Source organism: Chiloscyllium punctatum, chromosome 2, assembly GCF_047496795.1.
Source record: "Chiloscyllium punctatum isolate Juve2018m chromosome 2, sChiPun1.3, whole genome shotgun sequence".
Classification (NCBI taxonomy): domain Eukaryota; kingdom Metazoa; phylum Chordata; class Chondrichthyes; order Orectolobiformes; family Hemiscylliidae; genus Chiloscyllium; species Chiloscyllium punctatum.
Window position 1 is genome coordinate 118,276,981 of NC_092740.1, and position 21,784 is coordinate 118,298,764.

The window sequence follows — 21,784 nt, forward strand, 5'->3', positions numbered from 1 at the left end:
CAAGAATGTGGGATAATGGTGCATGTTGGGAATCCACACTCTAAGGACTTGAAGCTATTGTGTGGTTGGTAAATTTAGAACACCCACAATTTTCACAATAGATTACAGTGGGCATGAATACAGGGAAGCTTGTTCTGGAACAGTTTGACAGGCAAGTTTGAAACATGTTTTTGTTAGTGTTAAACGCTACATGATATGAAGTATTTTTTTAACACAATGGTAGGACTTATTTTTTTCCCTTAAAATTAAATGATTACTAAGTTCAGTTGCAGTTTTAAGATGCATTACCTTGTGGAAAAGTAGTCTTCTGCATTGAATAGTATTAAGATTTAATTTTTTGCATGTCAGTTGACCCTGCATTTTTATCATTTGAGAGCTCAGCAATCTCTTGAGCCTTTAAATTAAATGGCATCTGTTCCAATGGTTCAAAGACTTACATATTCAGCTCTGGAGACTTTGTTGACACAGTTGCATCATTGAATGTCTTCATGATTGAGCTCTCAACCCCACTCATGGTTTCAGCTCAACAGGGACTGTTTATAGAGCTGTCAACATGGCGAAGAGCATTTTGTTTGGCAACATTGGCGTACCAAGAGGATCTTTTTGAAGAGATTTTTGAATGAATGGTTGTTTGTTTGTCTTGACAGTTTATGAACATCTGAAAGACTTCTCAAGGTTGTTAACAGACTCGCATTCTCTCCACTGTGAATACTGGGTGAGTGCTCATGGGGCCATATTTGGTGGACGTGGGGGTTGTCATCAGTGTGAGAAGGGGTCGGTGTGTGGATATGAAATGATATGGTGTAAATTAAATATATGGAAGGGTATTGGGTGGATGCAGGTCCAATGTCCCAGTGAATGGAGTTTTCTAACCTGCATCCTCCCACCTCCTTTTTTACCTCTGGAAACCAATGGCCCTGAGTCTATCCTGTCTGGACCAGCCCTCCATGAAACAAGCATGAGTAGACCATACCAGGCAGAAGGCATCCAATCCCTGATTCTTGCCTCATTGAGAAAGCTGGGGCTTGAAGTTTTCATGCAATATTCTTTTGGAAGTTTGTGTTTGATTTGCTTCTATTATACTTTTTCAAATACCAAACTCCGCACCGTAACTCGCTGCATAAAACAAATTCTTTCATGCAGTCTTTGATTTCGTACTACTCGTGTTAAAAAATTGTTTTTAAGTCATAATAGCCCCAAGGCATACTAAATCACCTGTCTGCATCTGATGAACAATATTTTGACCGATGGAAGACTTGCTGTCCAGTCTCAATGTTGATACTACTCTTTATTTGTACCCCATTGACTTGTGCGATCAACAATAAAAATTAACCCAAGCTTAATTAACTAATATGTTGTAGTTTACTGTCATCTTGCAGGTACTCTTACAACTTCGTAGATGGGTCTAACCTATGAAATTCAGAAAAACCCAAGTTTTATCTCCAGTCTGCTCTGAGTTAGAATATGAGCCTTTACAATTTTGGCACAGGTTGAAAACAGCTTGGTTTCCACTACTGATTTGAAATTGCAAACTTCTGCTGGGAAAGTGCACACATTTATATTATTTATTCAAGAAAGGAGCAGAATTGGGCTATTTAACCCAGTGGGTCTGCTCTGCCATTTAGTAGTGGCTGATACATTTTTCAATCCAATCCTTCTGCCTTTTCCACGGAACCACTTGACCCCTTAACTAATCCAGAACCTATCTATTTCTATCTTAAATACAGTCTTTGCTTCCGTAGACTTCTGTGGCAATGCGTTTCACAGATTCACCCCCTTCAAGCTGAAGAAATTCCTCCTCATCTCAGTTCTAAAGGACCATGCCTTTGCTCTGAGGCTGTGCCCATAGGTCCTAGTTTCTCCTACAAATGAAACAATCTTATCCACATTCATTCTATCCAAGCCTCTAAGTATTCTGTAAGTTTCAATCCTTCTAAACTTCAAGCAGAGACCCAGAGTCCTCAACAGCACTTCATATGACAATCCTTCATCCCACGCTCATTATTGTAAACATCCTCTGGACGCTCCCCCAAGTCCTTAGCTATCAGACCAAAAGCTGCTTGCAATATTCCACATGTGGTCTGACCAAAAACTTGTACAGCCTCAGCAGTACCCCTCTGCTGTTGTATTCTTGCCCTTTCAAATTGAATGCTAACATTGCATTTGACTTCCTAATTGTCAACTGAACCTTCATGTTAATTTGCATTCTAAACCTCCAAACTCCGATTTCCCCATTTAAAAAATAGTCTACACCTCTGCTCTTCTGACTAAAGTGCATAATCTCGCATTTTCCCCACATTGTATTCCATCTGGTACTTTGCATATTTTCCTAATCTGTCCAAGTTCTTCTGCAGCCTCCCTGCTTCCTCAACACCATTCCTTCACCTATCTTTATATCATCTGCAAACTTAGCAGCATTGCCCATAGTTTCTTCGTCCAAATTGATCATGTACAATAAACATAGTTGCCAACCCAACACTGATCCCTGCGGAACTCCACTAATCACTGACTGCCATCCTGAGAGATAACTCTTTATCCCCATCCTCTACCTTCTGCCAGTCAGCAAATCCTCTATCCATGCCGGTACCTTACCTCTACCTCCATGGGCTCTTATCTATCTTAGCAGCTTCCTGTTCGATACCTTGCCAAAGGGCTTCTGGAAATCCAAATTGATCACCCCTACTGACTCTCCTTTGTCTAACTTACTCATCACTGCCTCAAAAAATCCTAAATTAAGTCAGGCATGACCTCCCCTTGAAGCCATGCTAGTTCAGCCCAATTTAACCATGCTCTTCCAAGTATTCCGTAATCTCATCCTTAATAATTGAAGGTAAAGTCTTGTGCCTAGGCATGGTGATAGTCACAGAAACGTAGTCACATTGCAAGAAGAGTAAAGAATTACCTTGGTTTGCTATCCTCTGACATGCTAATGTTTCAGAAATTTGTCTTTAAATACAATTTGCCTGAGCACCTCATACTTGAGGGGATGGAACTTTGCACAAAGGGCAATGGTAATGTAAAAAATACTTCTAAATGGCCTATTTCTGATAATGAGAAAGCTCCCCTTGTTCTTATTTTCACCATTTAGTAGAAAAAGTTTGAAAAGGTGAAATCTTGTGCCCCTCCTCTGTTGAGTTTGATAGTGGTGTTGTATTTAATCAGGTGGGAGTGTGTCAGATGGGGAAACTTTCCCACTTTCAGGTTGATTAAATCCGTGGTGAAAACCCCATGATGGCCTGCTACCATTCTGCCAAAACAGGCCACAAATTAGGCAATAAATGCTCAATGAAAATCCTCACTTCACTGCCTTTTACCCAGGAATGAAAGGGGACCCTGAGAAACAACAACCAAACCACACAGAATGTTTTATTTAAAATCATTTAGTATCTCACCAAGGGAGCTGCATGGGAGGAAGGACCCCACAGACCTCTGCCTTTGCTGCCATAGTGCAACCCTAATCCAATCATCACTGATCTGTGTGACTGGATCAATACACAATCTTGGGCCTCAAGCATATGCTATAGTGGCAAGCAGTCATTGTCCTTTAAGGATCTTTCTGGGGTGAAACCCCTATCATCTGCAGTTAATTCAGCCCTCTATCTTATCAAGTCTTCTCAGCTTTTGAAGCTTTTCAATCACTCTAATTCTTGTCTGCAATCTTCTACCCTGGTCTCTCTACAAGCAATAATGCTGATGTACATTATGTAGGCCCACAGGTTTGGAATATCTTTGGATGAGAAAGCAGAGGATTTCAGTGCCTGAGAATCTATGGTACACAATGCAGCATTATCCATACATGTGTGAAGAAAAGCATATCCTACTGAGATGAATTAACAGCTGAGGAAAAATTGTCAAATTAGCTATAATGCGCTTTCTGCCATTTCCTTGATGAATTATGATGCGCATCTTATAACTTGGCTCATAATGTATGACTCAGTGTTGAAATGTATTAATGATATCTATGGTAGTGCCAGCATAATCAGTTAGTTAATTAGTCAAATGAGTGTTCAAAATAATGAACTCTACAAAGTTTCTTTTCATTACTGGGCAAGGTAGATGCCGATCTTTATAATGCAAGCTGATAATGTGACATGTTGGATTAATTAAGGTGTTTGATACATTTACACCACAAAATGTCAAGATTTTACTTAATTCTTCATGTGGTGAATGCAGACAAACATAGCAATTAGAAACGGTTTTCAAGTATAATTTCGGAGTAAATATAGGTCCTGATTAATATAATTTCTGTGTGTAATAGTAGTCTCAAAGGAGAATGCAATCAGCCTTCTGTTTACTGGTGAGGTGTTCTAATCCCTTTGGTTTTATGTGTGACAAATTAAACTGTCCCATTTTCAGTTGATCAGTACACTAAGAAGGGCCAAGTGTGTGACACAAAGAGCTGCAGAGTCTCTAGTGGAATGCTAGCAATGTTTTCCAATTTGTAAATTTCTCTTCGCTTGTCAGCAATGCTTCCCTCAGTTTAATTAAAAAATATCTCTCAATACATTTATCTCATCATCATTCACTTTGGAGACATGAGACATAATTGGGCCTATCTGATCTATGGGGCTTAGGGGCCCTGCAGCCCTCCGGATTCAGCATTGAGTTCAATAATTATAGGGTTGAGCACCTTCTCCCATGTCCTTCAACCTCCACATACCAGGCCTTGTCATCACATTGGGCTACCATCATAATCAACACATTGTCATCACTAATGGTCCTCAGTAGTAACTATTCATTCTCCTAGACTGACCTCTTTATCCCTGCCTCCCTGTCTGAGATCTTCATCCTACACGTGCACACAAGCGTGCATACTCACATCTGCCCGCACCCTCATGCATGCGCCCACACACAACACGCACGCGCCCACACACATAATAGACCAACCGATTTCTACCTACAGTCAGTTTGAAAGATGCGTCACTGCACCCAAAACATTAACTCTGATTCTTCTCCATAGCTACTGACAGAACTGCTGAGATTTTGGCAGCAATTTCTGTTTTTGTTTCTTTTTGACTTATGGTTATCCAGACGTATGTGAGAGAACATTGACAAAGGTCAGGTGACCACAAATAAAATGCTTAGCGACAGGTACAATGTTAACAGGTATGACAGTTGAACACAACACTCTTTCCCCCCATGGCAGTGCAAATCAGTGCAAGTGTCAATTGTTGCAGTAGAACTTCCATGGTGTATTTGATTGAAGAGGCCCATTTTAGCCTTGACAGCCCTTGACATTTGGCATCTGTGTTTTCAAATGTCACCATGTCTAGCCTCCAAATGATTAGGCATTTGCAGTCTGCATAGCTGCAAACTGAATGCTTTTACATCACTGTTCCTCTCATCTGGTACAAAAAAAATATTTTTAATTGGACTTTCTGGAACCAGTATGGATTGAGGTGGACTATGGTCAGATTATTCTTCAGCTGATTCATTTAAGTAATGGTGGTTGAAAGTTTTTTTTTCTGTGGAAAATGGCAGCAAGCGTGAATGAAAGAGACAAAGTGGCTGCCTGCATTGCCATTGTATTAAACAAAAACAATTGTGGATGCTGGAAATCAGAAACAAAAGCGAAACAAAAGCAAAACAGAAATTGCTTTGAAAATCTCTGCAGGTCAGGGAGCATCTGTGGAGAGAAGTCGGAGTTAATGTTTTAAGTCCAATGATCCTTCTTTCGAACTGTTCTTCAGTTCTGTCCATCGATATCTGTTTTACCTTTTTGTTGTTATTGCATGACATTCCTTCTTAACGCCAACCCATTGGAAAGCGACTAAATGCCCAGAGGCCTGTGTGAATGGCCTCCAAACAACCAAATTTCTAATGCAGGCCCAATGTTGGTTGGGGAAGTCACGAACCAAAGTGGAATCATGATTTTACACAACCGTTTGAAACCACAGAGTGCAGTACACAATCTAAGTGCTCTCCACACATTCCTCTTCCTTTATCTGTCTACTGATGATGAGGATGGATCTGAAACACTAATCCATTACATCTTTTAATGCTGCTGTGTATCTCTGCCTCTTTCTAATTTTGAATCCACTTCTTGGGTTGTTTTTTCCTTGTTTCCTCCTTTTCCTGTTGTTTGTGCTGTAGCTTAAACATGAAGGGCGAATTCAGATTTGAAATGTGAACAGCATGGCACAGTCTTGTGGAGCACCACTTCCTTATGTCCACTGCAGCATCAAAGTTCATTATTGCAATTAGTTGATGACTGAGAACCATTAGAATTTCTAATTGCATAACCACCATTTATGTTCATCAGTGAAAACATAATAAAATCAATTTTAAAAAGATGGTTTCCAAATTGGCAGTCAGTTGTCACACTAACACCAAATTTGGCCACCCCATTTTGAAAGGGGTCCACTGTGTGTTTAAAATGGTCCCTGGCTCAAATAGTTGGCCCCTTTTAAAATGGAAATGGGCTCTATTGAGGTAACCCAAGTTCTGAAAGCCGTTAAGGCTGAGGCTAGTTAGAGCTTAGATAGATCCATAGTCAAAAGACCCATAGTAATACACTAGTAATAAATATTGAATTAATCTTATGGGATTCTGGGCAACAAAAGGTTTCAAATATAATATGAACCCCTGCTGTTCAAGGAGAATTCCACCCTACTGTGATCTTGCCTTCTCCCATTATGCCCCTTCTCATTACTGATGGACAATCTCGCCGCATATTTGCCATCCTGTACCTCACATGCCAGAACTAAATAAGGCCTCAAAATCACAGGCAGCATTTTAGCCACTTTAAGGTGTAGGGCAGCACAGTGGCTCAGTATTAACACTGCTGCCTCATAGTGCCAGGGACCCGGGTTTGATTCCAGCCTCAGGCGACTGTCTGCGTGGAGTTTGCACATTGTCCCTGTGTCTGCGTGGGTTTCCTCCAGGTGCTGTGGTTTCCTCCCATAATCCAAAGATGTGTAGGTTAGGGGTATTGGCCAAGCTAAATTGCCCCATAGCGTTCAGGGATAGGTGCGTTAGTCAGGAGAAATGTAGTGTAATGGATCTGAGTGGGATACTCTAGGGAGGGGTGATGTGGACTTGTTGGGCCAAAGAATCTGCTTCCACACTGTAGGAATTCTAGTTCTAAAGGGTAACTGGGCAGTATCATAGGGGCAGCATGGTGGCTACGTGGTTAGCACTGCTGCCTCACAGTGCCAGGGACCCGGGTTTGATTCCAGCCTCAGGCGACTGTCTGTATGGAGTTTGCACATTCTCCCATGGGTTTCCTCCCACAGTCCAAAGATGTGCGGGTCAGGTGAATTGGCCATGCTAAATTGCCCACATTATTCAGGGGTAAATGGGTCTGGGTGAGGTACTCTTTGGCGGGTCGGGATAGGCTTGTTGGGCTGAAGGGCCTATTTCCACATTGTATGGAATCTAATCTAATCTGTTTAGTAGTCCCAGTAATTCTTTTATCCAGTCAATATCTCTGTTCCATCTCCATACACATTGCTGCCACTGCATCGCTGTGCTAGCTCTGTGGCGCTGGTGCGGCCACACCTGGGGTATGTATGCAGTTTTGGTCTCTCTGAGTAAACGATAATGACTTTCAGTCATCTTACTTGAAAGAGGATGTGCTGGCACTGGAGGGCCTGTGCAGGAGGTTCACTAAATTGATTCTGGACTTGAGAGGTTTGGCTTATGAGGAGAGATTGAGTCAGCTAGGATGATATTCATTGGAATCTAGGAGACGGAGGAGGGGATCTTATAGAAATATAAAAAATAAAGAATGGAAGACATAAAATAGAAGCAGAGAGTTTGTTTCTAATAGCAGGTGAAACTAGAACTAGGGAGAACAACCTCAAAATAAGAGGGATACAGATTTGGGACTGAGTTGAGGAGGAACTTCTTAACCCAAAGGATTGTGAATCTCTGGAATTCCCTGCTCAGTGAGCTGTTGAAGATACCTCATTGAATGTTTTTAAGGCAAAGATAAATTTTTAAATGACAAAAGAATTAAGGTTTATGGTAAGCAGGCAGGTAAGTGGAGCTGAGTCGACGAAAAGATTAACCATGATCTTATTGAATGGCAGAGCAGGCTCGACGGGCCTACTCCTGTTCCTATTTCTTAGGTAAACTCACTAAGTGTTATCTGTTGCTGGTCGGCAATTTTCCAGTTTACTTTTACTGTAGACTGAATATACTGACACTCTGGGATGAGTGGGGTTGTGGAAGCCATTATTGAAAGGGAGAATGGCAACTATTAGCAGTTAGAGCAGTCAAAAAGAGTGCAAACCTTTTTTTGTCTTTTGCTTGCAATGGATGCTTCATCGAGTGGTGATTGTGTTGATTTTACTTTTCTCTATTGAGTATTTTCATTCATACACAAGATTTGGACATCACTGGCTAGCCATTCCTAATTGCCCAGAGGGTACTTAAGAGTCAGTCATATTTCTCTGGATCTGGAATCACATGTAGGCCAAATCAGGTAAGGATGGGAGGTTTCCTTCCTGAAGGACATCAGTCAGCTACTTGGGTTTTTTTATAACATATGACAGCAGTTATATGTTTGCCACTAGGTTATCTTTTTATTCCAGATTTTTATTAAATTCAAATTTCATCATCTGTCATAGTGGGATTTGAACCCTTGTCCCCAGAAGATTACCCTAGCATTCTGGATTGTTAGTCCAATGAAATTACCAATACTCCTCCACCTCCACAAGGGGGGGAAAAAAAGTGAAGGCTGCACTTCACTGTCCTTAACTGGAGTGCTTAAAGCCTAATAATCTCTCACGTGAAAATGTCATAGGACAGGCTTTCAGTAGGAAATCAATAGCGAGGTTATCTTTTGTTTCATGTCCCAGTGGAAAATGGCACAGCGTAGAGGGTGGTTTTTTGAGCTGATAGTTCTGTAATCCATAGGGACAGTTATGATGTGTGTGTGTATGTGTGTGTGTGCGCGCACGCGCGCATTGGTGACAGTGTGAGGAGAGGTTCTTGCTATGTATCTGTAATGGGTTAAAGGCATCACGCAAATGCAAGCAGTTTTGTTGTCGGAGTAAGTTGGGCCATATCAGTATCTGTCACTATCTAGTTCCTCCATTTTTCAAAAAATATCATTGGACTTCCAAATAAAAATTTAACACAGCAACTATGTGTAATTTGTGGCTGAATTGCTACCTCTCAGTTCACACTATTGCCAAATTATCATCACTGGATAACAATAACACTGAATGGGTCAATCAGGAAAATGGGTAAAGCTTTTGTGCAAAAACCTTCAACTAAACTTGGAGTTTGCTTAATATAAAACATGATCTTTCTTCATAATAATCTACTGTATTAAGGTACAGCGTTTTGAAAGGGTTAATACTATGGAGCACCTTAAGCCGTTAAGATGTTGTAAAGATTTAGTGGTAGAATAGCTTAGGATTTTGAAGGAGTAAGGTCTACCATCCATGTCCTCCCCATAGTTTCTGTATCAATGATTGGCATGTCAGTGCATCTTGCACTTAGTTACTAATATGCAGTAAGGTACTTATAGTTTTAAGATGTGAACCTTTTTAGATTGGCAAGTCATTTTTCTCTACTACACCAGACTAGGCAAACCCTGTAAATCCCTTCTAGGAAAGAAGATGATGAGTATTAGTGCAGACCACTTCATGAAACATAATGGTTAGTGGTGAGGATTGCTTATTCAACAATCTAGAGTCTGCAAATCTTGTGCATGTACACAAGCATTATTATGAACACTCTTCCTGACTTCCGAGTCTGATTGTCACATCACATGCTGTTTCAAAGCATGACTGCTTACTCAAAGCTGATAGTTTCATTCAATGTTGAACTTGTCTAATGTTGGAGGTACTGTCTTTCATTTGAAATGTTAAAGCAAAATGGCATCTATCTGCTGAGGCAAAAACAAAAGGTGTAAACAAAAGATGGCTAGAGGTTTCTGAAGATGGAAAGTTTGCTCTAGTTTTTATCGACTACAGTGAAATAGTACTCTCGCACATAATGGGGAGGAATGTCAAAATTGGGAGGGCAATTTAAAACAGAATATTGACTAAACAAGTTGTAAAATTACAAGGGAGATGGTAGTTGCTTAGAACTAGCATGAGATCTATCCCTATTCTGGAACTTTCAGGTATGAGACACAATCAAAATTGAGTTTCAAGCCTTTAATATATATTTGGCTGACAAGTCGTGAATGCTAATAGTGTGACCTTTGGCAACTTCTCAGTAAAGTAGATATGGTCATGGCACACTGGCTGTAGTTCTGGAACTTCTGAGAGAAAAAAAGGTAATTGAAAGAGAGGGTGATGTCCTTGCAAGAGAGCAAGGTGATGGGGAAGGGACAACAGGAGAGTTGATGCCAGTCATGGGCATGCTTATGTTTTGACTGTTCTGTGTTTGACTGTGTTTAGTAACTGAGTTGTGATCAGTGTGTTTCATTAGTAGAGCATGGGTCATCACCCAGAGATAAGTGAACAGAACCTGGATGAAGCTTAGCTGCAAGCAGATGTTCTGTGATTGCAGAAGTACATTAAAGAACTGTACATAAAGCATTTTACGCTTGAAAGCCAGTATCACGTCTGCATTGAGATATATACAATAAGTAACAAAATTGGCAAGGAAGATGGCTGAGAAATGTTTTTATTTTTGCAGAAGCACTGATGGAGCTGATGTATTCCTTTTATGCTTCCTGTGAAAAGCCATTCAAAAAGTTAATACATTATTTTATGTCTTTGGCATATGTATCATGAACCCGTTCTAAAGGGTTTGTAAAAATATTTAAGGTTCATATTTTACATACGCAGAGCTGGATGTGTTTTCTTAGAATTTGTCTTGCATGACTTAAAAATGGCTGCCATAGCATTGGGCAAAGCGGTGGTAAGTTTTTCATGGTAATCTTGTTGCTGCCAGATGAGTGGAAGGCCACAAAATTGAGTGATTTGCAATTGCTTTGCACAGTGTTTTTTTTTTGTGTGATGGATCTAAAGGATTTGATTTGTATACATTTCAGAATTCAAGCCAGTGTCAAGTAACAAATAACAACTTGCACAATTGTAAAATCATCTCAACAGAGTCGATAAGAAAGTGAAGAAGTAGCAGATACAATTTAGTACAACTAAATACCAGGTTATGTTTAGAGATTGTGTTGATGTGTATATATACCAAATGTACCTGAAATATTAGAGCAGCAGAGATATCTTGAAATTTTAATGGATATGTCACTAACACGAAGGAAACATCTGAGGTTTCCAAATGTCGGCAAACATTGCAAGGACTATAATATTATGATCTAACCTGCTGGTAATACTGGACAGAGTAGATTCAAGAGAAATGTGGCTTGATTGTTTTTGCAGTTGGTTACTGTAATGTTTAGTCACTGAAGACATTCACAGAAGGCTGCCAGTTTTCTTCAACATGAAAACATAAGTTTATTACATTTTTTAAAAAACAAGCAAAGTGTATAACATAATCAATTTGTAAAGAACTTAATACAATCAGCAAAATAATTGATCCAAACTTTCTAGTAATATATTTTTCAGATATCCAATCACAGAAATTTTGTTCTTATGTTAACTCTTTAATTTCTGAATTAACTGGCTCTGTTAACATTTCCTTCGTGGATCACCTGAGACTATTTCAAGCCTTTCCTGTTCGTCCCAAACTCCTTTCCGTTCTGACAGTCAAGTAAATTCTATGTAGGCTGAATCTGGAGAGTCATAAAAACTTGGCCATACCACTTGCTGCTAGGGTAAACAGCTTTTCTGACCTCAAAAACCCAATTCTTCTATTAGGATGGGCATAAAACAAATCAAAAAGCATGGAGAAACTCAGCTGCTCTGGCAGCATTTGGAGAGAGAAAGCAGAGGTAACATTTTGTTCAGTGACCCATCAGAACCAGTGGTAGCTAGGAAAAGTTGGCACATATGCTGTAAACAGATTGTGGGGCAGGAGACTTACAGGAGTAAGCAATAGGTGGGAATGGGGCCAGAAGGAGGGAGAGAGTGAAATAAAACCTGATTCTCTTGCACTGAACTGATATTAAACTACCATGGCTCCTGATCATTTTTTTTGTCACAAACTGAACAGTATAAACACTTCAGTTGACACCATACGTATCTTGCTCGGCACATCCTAATTTACTTGCTCAATCGGAAATAATGTATTTGTGTCATATTTCCAAATGACACTCTGGCCCATTTTTTTAACAAAAAAAGTAATTACTTTGACAGTACTGAAACCAGAAGTCATTTGCCTCTATATTTTAACAAATCCACTTTGCCAGACAATGATATATCATAGACCTTTTATCATGCACCTTCAAAGAAAAATAAAAAGGTTCTTAAAACTTAAGAGGCATTATCAATCTCTTGTCACTTCTGCTATTTACAGTGACATTAATAATTTTCTACACAAGTCCATTTTAATCATGGCATTGTTTTCTTCCATGTTTGTTGTTGACAATATAATCTCTTTAATGTTGACTTTGGCAGAAACATTAATTTAAAATTTTGATGGTGTAGCATTAAACTCCAATGAAACAATAAATTTTGCCATGGAATCTCTCCAAAAAGCCCATAACAAAGCTCATTTTTTCATCTCCACCGTTGAATATTTCTGTTGTGCATTTAGTCATGTGTAAATTAACTGAGCCACACAATCCCAATCCCTTCTTCCTATGACAGTATGTCAACAATATCAACATCATTGGCACTAATATCCAGTATAAATGGCTTCTCATAATTAAGTATGGTTCAGTAGTCAAAAGTATACTGACTTCTGTTGACTGTTTTTCGCAAGTCAAATTATATACCTGTCATATAACCTCTCGGTCACCTTGATCAGTTTTCAGAGAGAGAGAGAGAGAGAGACCATAATATTCATGCTAAACTTTCGAGCTTCTCAATGTTATCCACTTTGATAAATGAGGAGTCAAACTTTTGAAAATTACATTTGGTTCATTCTTGAACCATTCTGATATTTCTGTTTCATTCTCTTTCTTTCACCACAATATATTATCTTATTTGCTGATTCTCTTTCCTGTCATAGTATCACTTTAATATATTAACATGACAAACTTGCTCACTTTCCCTCCTGTCTACAGCACTCACCGTGTCATTAAAACAAGAAGAGTTTTTAATTCAATAAAGTGCAGTGAACCTCACTCACTTTAGTTCTGCAGACTTACTAATACCTTGCATCCAGCTACAAAATTTAGAACTCTACATTTCAATGTCTGATGAGCATTCTTCACATTTGTTTGGATAACACACAAGCTTTGATTAGCTTTTCTGTGAAATGTGACACATAGGTTGGAAATGTTGATATTTTCTCATCAAGCCATTCAGAAATGTTATTACACGCTTCTGAAGCAGGTCTGAATCGAACCTGGAACCCTAAGCTCAGAAGTAAAGATACTCCATTTATGCCATGAGCACTAATATTTTAACTTACGCTTCCAAAGAGAATGAAGTCTAAATCCATTCAACAGCTTTGGCCATGCATGTTAGCTCAAGTAGTCTCTGAGCATTTTTTATTGTGTTTTAGTCAATTTAAGAGATCCTCTCATCTCATGTCTTTACAATGATTTCAGAAGTGCTGAATCTGGTTGACATGTTAGGTACATGCCTAATGGAAAACACTAATGGGAATTTATTTTTGCTAATTATTAGGACATACCTATCATAAATAGTCTCATTGGAATACCTAAAGTTTGTTGTCCTGTCACATACTCCTTGATTTCGGGATGACAAGCAGATTATGTAAATTGAAAAGTTTGGGAATAAAATCTTGCTTGGCATATTTGACAAAATTTGAATCCTAATCAGATGTTGAACCAAAGAAATGCCCTTTTTTAAAAAAGAGGGCTTATTCAGACATCCATAATTGTTTTAGATAATTGTTTCTTGTGGCAGATACGAGCCAACATTGTATTAAACCCATGCTAAATGATTTTGTGTTTTGAGAGATGGTTCTGGATTTAAAAACACATGTTTAACTGGCTGAGGTTTCCTTATTAGCTGCTATATGACATATCTGGCAAAATATAATGTTTTTATGTAATGTTCACTAATTAATAAAAGGTTAGTTTTTTTTAGCCTGTATTTTCTTAAGAGCCAAGTGACTTATCATTGGAAATTTGTGAGCAACTCCAATTATTTTTTGTCAAATGGAATCATCACTTCATGGACTACTGCCTGTTTCTCACTGGCTGGTATTTAAAGTGTTCTCAATTTCCTGAGCTGCATTGCCTTTCAAATAAAATAACCCCCCTGTATTAGTTTTGTCTCCATTTCTGAATAGGTTGTTTGATATAACTCAGTTCAGGATCTGCTTCTTACATTTCTATTTAAGGTGGTCTAATCATGTCGATCTCCTTCTCTTTTCCTTTGTATCTTGTCTCTACATTTTTGAAAATAGTTCTCTCCCATGCTAGCCTTCGGCAGGGACAGTTTCCTCGGGATACTTTGGTCAACTCCTCCCCCACTCCCAAAACATCCCCACAGCACCTTCCCTTGCGATAGCAAAAGATGTTACATCTATTCTTTTACTTCCCTCCTGACTATCTAAGGCTCAGGATGCACCTTCCAGGTGAAGCAGCAGTTTACCTGCACTTCACACAATGTCGTCTACTGTGATCACTGCTCACAATGTGGTCTGCTCTACATTGGGGAGGTGAAATGCAGATTGGATGACTATGTTTTGCAGAACTTGCACTGTGTCTGCAAAACTAACCCTGAGCTTCCTGTTGCCTGCCATGTTAGTACACCACTGTGTTCCCTTGCCAACATCTGTCTCAAGCTTGAAACAGTGCTCCAGTGAGCTCAGTGCGAGCTGAAAGAACAGCATCTCATTTTCTACTTGGAGCATCTGCATCCTTTAAGACTCAAAATAGAGTTCAATAATCTTAGAGCCTGAGCACCTTCTCTCATGTCTTTCCCCCAACCCTCCCACATCAGACCTTGACATTACATGGTTTGCTACTGCAAACAGCCCATCGTCCACCACTAACAGTTCCAATTAGCAGCTACTGATTCTCCCAGGCTGACTTTTACCTGTTTCTTCATTTATGCAACTGTTTTTCTCGCTCTGGGCTCCATGTCCAGCATATGTACCAACCACTTCTTACCAAAATCAGTTCTCAAGAAGAATCACTAAACTAGATATCTTCCTTTTGTCATAAACCCCAAACACCACCACCACCACCCCCCCCCCCCCCCCCCCCCCCCACCTGTCATTTCTAATTCTGAGCATGAGATTTAGTTTTGACAGAATCAAGAACCAATCTGAGATGTCAACTGCAGTATCTCAGTTTCTTTCAGTTGGCTTCACCAGGGCTTTTAGAACAAACAAATCAATGTGCCACGTCATTCAATTTGATATGAGTTATTGTCACGTCAACCTAAGTACAGTGAAAAGCTTTGTTCACAAGCAGTACAGGCTGATCATAGAGTGAAAAAAAACTTGGACAAAGGCATACAGGTTACACCACACAGGGTGTGCAGGAAGCAAGATCAATATTAACAAGATCAATATTATTTGAAATTAGAGTCCATCCATCAGTCTAATGAAGCTTGGGCCATGCATGGAGTGTCTTTACTTCTGAAAATACAGTTCTTGAAGTTGTTGGGTTTGTGTGCGCATGTATTCCGGTTTCTGTATGTTCTGCCCAACAGAAAAGGTTGTAGGAAGCATTACTGGAGTGGGCTGGGTCTTTGATGTTGGCAGCCTTTCCCTGGCAGCGAGCTGGATGGATGGAAGGTCGGTTTCCGTGATGGTCTAGGCTGTGCACACAACCTTCTGTAGTTGCTTATGGTTCTGGGCAGAGCAGTTGTCAGACCATTATGCACCCGGATGGTATGTTTTCAATGGTGGATCTGTAAAATTTATTGAGGGACCTTTATGGATATGCCAAATTTCATGAGCCGCTTGAAGAAGAGGCAGCATTGTTTCGCTGCCTTAACCATCCCATCTATATGGGAAGTCCAGGTCAGTGGTCGGTTATTGTCACTCCGAGGAACTTGATGCTGTCAACCTTCTCAACCTTCACACCATAGATGTAAATGGGAGTGTGTTGTCCTTTCTTTTTGAAGTAAACTCTTTTGTTTTGAAGACATTGAGGTTGTTACCATTGCACCATGTCACCAATCCCTCTGTCTCCTTACTGTATTTTGACTCATCGTTGTTTGATATCCATTCTACTACAGGTGTGTATTCAGCAAACATGTAGATGGTGTTCATTTGGAATTGGTAACACAGTCGTGGGAGTACAGAAGGGGGCTGAGAATGCATCCTTGGGGATCTCCAGTGTTGACGGTTATTGTGGAGGAGATGCAGTTGTCTATCTTCACTGTAGTCTGTGGGTAAGGAAGCTGAGGATCCAGTTACAGAGGGCGGAGCTGAGACCCACGTCTTGGAGTTTTGAGATCAGCCTGGAGGGGATGATGGTGTTGAAGGTGGCGCTGTCATTGATGAGTAAGAGTCTGATGTAGGTGTCCTTGTTCAAATGTTCCAAGAATGAGTGTAGGGCTAGGGATATAGTATCCGCTGTGGACCTGTTATGTCAGTAGGCAAATTGTATGGGATTGATGCAAACTGGGAGGCTACAGTTGATGTGGGCCAATACCAGCCTCTTGAAGCACTTCATAATTATGACGGTCAGAGCCACTGGGCGGTTGTCATTAAGGTTGAAAAATGTGTTGCTGGAAAAGCGCAGCAGGTCAGGCAGCATCCAAGGAGCAGGAAAATCGACGTTTCAGGCATAAGCCCTTCAGGAATGAGTAAGGTGTGCCAAGCAGGCTAAGATAAAAGGTAGGGAGGAAGGACTTGGACTGCATGCCAAGGACATGCAGGTCCTTGGACTCCTCCATCACCAGACCAGAGCAACACGACGGCTGGAGGAAGAGTGCCTCATCTTCTGCCTAGGAACCCTCCAACCACAAGGGATGAATGCAGATTTCTCCAGCTTCCTCATTCCCCCCCACCTTATCTCAGTCCCAACTCTCTGACTCAGCACCGCCTTCTTGACCTGCAATCTTCTTCCCGATCTCTCCTCCCCCTACCTCCTCTCTGGCCTATCACCCTCACCTTAACCTCTTCCACCTATCGCATTCCCAATGCTTCTCCCTACCTTTTATCTTAGCCTGCTTGGCACATCTTCCTCATTCCTGAAGAAGGGCTTATGCCCGAAACGTCGATTCTCCTGCTCCTTGGATGCTGCCTGACCTCCTGCGCTTTTCCAGCAACACATTTTTCAGCTCTGATCTCCAGCATCTGCAGTCCTCACTTTCTCCTGGTTATCATTAAGATATCTTGTATGTACTTTCTTAGATACTGAGATGGTCATCTTCTTGAAGCAGATGGGGAACTTTGGCTTGTATGAGGGAGAGGTTGGAGATGTCGGTGAATACCTCCACCAGCTGATCGGCACAGGATCTAAGTACTCCATCCAGGCCAGTTGTTTTCCTTGTTGTCTCCCAGGAAGACCAATCCAATGCTTGTAGCGGTGACAGTCAGCACAGATGCATCAGGGGCTGTTGGGGCAGTCGTCACTGCACATTGGCATTCCGCTGAAACCGAGCAAAGAAAACATTGAGCACACAAGGGAGGGATGTGTCTTTGTCCGCTATATTGTTCTGCTTCATTTTGTGTCCCATTATGTTGGTTAGGCCTTGCCACAGATGGCAGGAGTCTGTTTGGTTTATTTAGGCCTCTAACTTGGTCTGGTACACTCTCCAAGACAAAATCAATCCCTTTCAGACTGAATTGTTGCATGACTCGAGGAGCAATTTTTCAATTTACTGAATTGCTCTTTAAACCAACTCTGTACAATAGGACTGTATTGTAATTTCCAGGTTAACGTCCAATTCATTTTTTTTCCCCTTCACTAGTCGCTCTGGAAGATGAATTGTGTCAGCTAGCATCAATGGCTGACTTGCTTCCGTGTCTCTCAATACCTTTGTCAGTTTACCACCTCAGAAGCATGTGGAATTATGGCTTCCTTTTTGAAACAAAATATTCATAACCTTCAGTGCTCTGATTTTCTATCACTAATTGAGGAAGAATTTTCTTGACTTCTGAGTCATCCTTCCAACTCAAGTAGTTTCTGAAGGAACATGCTCCACTTGTACTGCAATTAGTTTTAATACCCATTTCCTTACACATTAACACATTTCTGAGTAATTCTTGGCTGTTTTTATTTCTGTAATAGGTCACCGATTAGAGCAATTAGATTTAATAAATCTACTCTTAATACAAAAGTACTTTTTTGCTGTAATTTATAGGCTCCATCCTTTCTCTTTTTATTGAAGGGTAGCACGGTGGCTCAGTAGTTAGCACTGCTGCCTCACAGCACCAGGGACCTGAGTTCGGTTCCACCCTTGGAGAACTGTCTGTCTGCGTGGGTTTCCTCCAGGTGCTCCGGTTGCCTCCAACAGTCTAAAGATGCTCACAGCCTAACGATGTGCAGTTTAACTGGATTGGCAATACTAAATTGCCCTGCAGTGTCCAAGAATGTGCAGTCACGTGAAACAGGGATAGGATGGTGGGATGCTCTCTGGAGGATTGGTGTGAAATTGATGGGCCGAATGTAGTGAATCAATGATGACTTTGATCATCCTTCTATTTGCTTTCTCAAACCAATTTTTTTTTATCCACTACTTTTCTATTAAAAATCACACAACACCAGGTTATAGTCTAACAGGTCTAATTGGAAGCACACTAGCTTTCGGAGCGACGCTCCTTCATCAGGTGGTAGTGGAGGGCTCAATCCTAACACACGGAATTTATAGCAAAAATTTTACAGTGTAATATAACTGAAATTATACATGAAAAATTGATTCTGTTAAGCCTTTCACCTGTTAGAATGCAGTGATAGTGTCACTTCTTTCATGTGTAAATCACAAAACATTTTTTTAAAAAGTTGCATTCTTGGATTAGCTGTTAACAATGGTGATAGCTAGACAATATGTTGAAGGTGTTGGTCCCCTGTGTTCTCTGTCTATGCCATGATGCTTAGATTGATTCTAATCTAAAAAGTGAGATAATGGAGTTCTACATGAATGCATGCAGTTTTTGAGCAAAGTACAATCTAACCCTGAAAGTACAAACTCCCCCCATTAAATATATGTGTGCATGTGGGTCTTTGTCTGTGTGTGTGTGTCTGTCTGGGTTGGGGGTTGTGAGTGTGAGAAAGTGTGTGTGTGTGTAGTGAGTGCAGAGTGTCTTAAGTCTGAGAGTGTGGGAGTGTGGGTGTCTGTAAGGGTGTGTGTGTGGGTGTCTGTGTGTATGCGTGTCCGTGTGTATGTGTGCAGGAGTGCCTGTGTGTGTGTGTGAGAGAAAAATACCAAGAAACTATGTACTGTGGATCTGTGAGATGTGTTTCTGCAGCTATTGGTTCTACAAAACTTCACTCTACATTTTAAGTGGTGGCTATATCCATATCCCAAGTACTTGAGGTCTAAAAGCTAGTCTGGTCATGACTGTCCTACATCTGGTAATATCCTGAAACAAGCTTTATGTCCCTCAACATTAGGAAGAGATCTAATGTATTCTGTATGTAGCCATTGTGCATGTCTGAAAAATGGTGCAACTCTGTTTCAATTTGATGATTTTACTCGCGTGCTGCATATTGCTTCTTAAAATGTATTTTTTAAGTGCTTGGAAGTGAGCATTGGTAGGAGGTATCCCTGCCCACTGTCATTTTATTCGTCCATCTTTGTAGAGGAGAAATCTGAGGCCTATTTAAAGGAATAGAAAATGAAGCATTGACTAAACTGGGCCTTTTCTCGCGAACGAAATTGAGAGAAATGGCAAGAATGATGAAAATCTTGAAAGCTTTGAACAAATGAAACATGTGCAGAATTTAAGCGCAAGGATAGATAATGATGAATTAAGAATATCGGAAGAAAATAGATGCAGGTCTCACTTTATGAAAAGGGATGGTGTGTCTACCCAATGGTAGAACAAGGCAACATAATGGGTTTCCAAAAGGGTCTAGGCAATCTCCAATTGTAGTGGGCTTTAGAAATGTTTCACGCAATATTGCAATTTCCTAGGCTGATGAACAGCAGATCTATTCCTGCCTGAAATCATTAGCCCATATATAAACTCACAGCAGTCCCTTCATAGTGATGCAGGTAACCCATTTAATGACCTGACCACATTTATTCCACCTCCGTCACCAAAATTAGACTAACAGACCATTATCTAGTAAGTGGTGTATAGGGACTTTGTGCTTTTTCTATATAAATTATTTTGAACTTCAGTTATTGTTGTTATCAAATGTAATATACTTCACAATGGTGTGGGAAAGCAACAGGTATTGTCTCGGCATTCAAGTTTTGTTCCATTACATTAAAGAGGCTTCTAATTAGTTTTCTTGATGGCATTCTAACTTAACTTTAATGCTACCATTTGCAATTATCCTGGCCATCATTTTACCAAGCCCTTTTAATGGAAATCTATCATTCTGTTAACGTGATATACCCTGGGCTTAAATGGGATCCACCAGAAAAATTTAGAGGAATAATCTTATTCTGTTTCATATAGCTGAATATTATTTTGCTTTTGTAGGTATGCACACTGTGCAAATAGAAGTAAATCAATGTTTCTCCTGTAAACAGTGTCAGGGCTGTAGCTGGTGACCAGGGAAGAGATGGAAGGACATATACTTCACTTCTTCCTGTGGGTGAGGAAAAGTGTCTCTATCTCTGGAAGGAGTAGAGATAAAAAGAGGAATGGGATGGAGTTAAGTGCAGAAAATGGAACAGCTGTGGTGTTGACTTTTGCTGTCTTTGCCGCATATGATGTAGATGGAGACCAAATGTAAATTAGGTGACTTGAAGTATGCAACAAAGCATTTCATCTGTGACCCCTAAGTTTTTAGGTGCCTGCTATTTTCTCTGTCCTCTCTGTCTGATCTTTGCCTCCTGCCGTGTTCCTGTTCACCACAACAAAAGCTGGAGGGAGAGCACCTCATCTTTTGATGAGACACTTTGCACCTCTTAACTGTTGGAAAAGTGCTTTAGGACCCTGGAGCAAAATTGTGGTGATGCTATGGAGTTATTCTTCACTGGGCGAAAATAGCACAATATGGGTGGCATTGAGCAGGTAAAAGACAAAAAAATGGAGAGTTTGACAAAAGTCTGAAGTCTAGCTATGTGAATGGTAGAAATATAAAGAGAAGCATGAGGCTGGAATTGGACAGTAGAGTTCGTGGAATATTCTTTCAACAATTTTAGAGCCTGTATATGTATGAATACCATGTACTATAATACTTAATCTTTGTATATAAATAGACTTTCATAGAAAACCAAGCCTGAAGATAAATCTTGACCCTGTTTTTTCCTTGCCAAGTCTGTCTTGAATCCAAAATATACTTGTCTCATAAGGACTTTTTTTTTCTCTACCTTGCACTATGCTCATTTTTGTCATTTTAATCTGTCCTGCCCTCCACTCTGTCTAAAACTTTCTCTTTTTTTTTATTTTTTGGCCCACTCGTGGCAATTCACCTAAATGCTGTTAAAGATCATGTGACCTAAACTCATTTGCACCTGTGAATGTAAAAACATAATTAGCAAAAGAATAATTCAAATGCAGAAACCTTAATGCTTATATTTAAAAGAAAAAGATAAGCTCTTACAACATACTAAAATATCTTATAGCCATGTATTCAAGGCACTAACATATTTTTAGGATTTGAAAGACATTTAGAAATCACTTGAACTTTTCATCCTCAGGAAGGATCTCATCTAAAATCTCATGTTTATGCTTTGGCCCTGTAACATTGTCCAAAACCAGTTGTTATTCTGAACATAATTCCTGATTTGTCATGACC

The 21,784-nt window shown here is 40.1% G+C and overlaps 1 protein-coding gene across 4 annotated transcripts in view; it reads left to right on the top strand.

The window, feature by feature from the left end:
* Window positions 1–21,784, top strand: part of lingo2 (leucine rich repeat and Ig domain containing 2) — a 717,008-nt gene that overhangs the window by 42,223 nt on the left and 653,001 nt on the right. For 2 of the 4 annotated variants that reach the window (XM_072587678.1, XM_072587659.1), the window contains exon 2: window positions 648–715. The exons of the other annotated variants lie outside the window; for them this stretch is intronic. The gene's annotated coding sequence lies outside the window, so the exon portion shown is untranslated. The remainder of the gene's footprint in view (window positions 1–647; window positions 716–21,784) is intronic. 4 annotated transcript variants of the gene reach the window in all.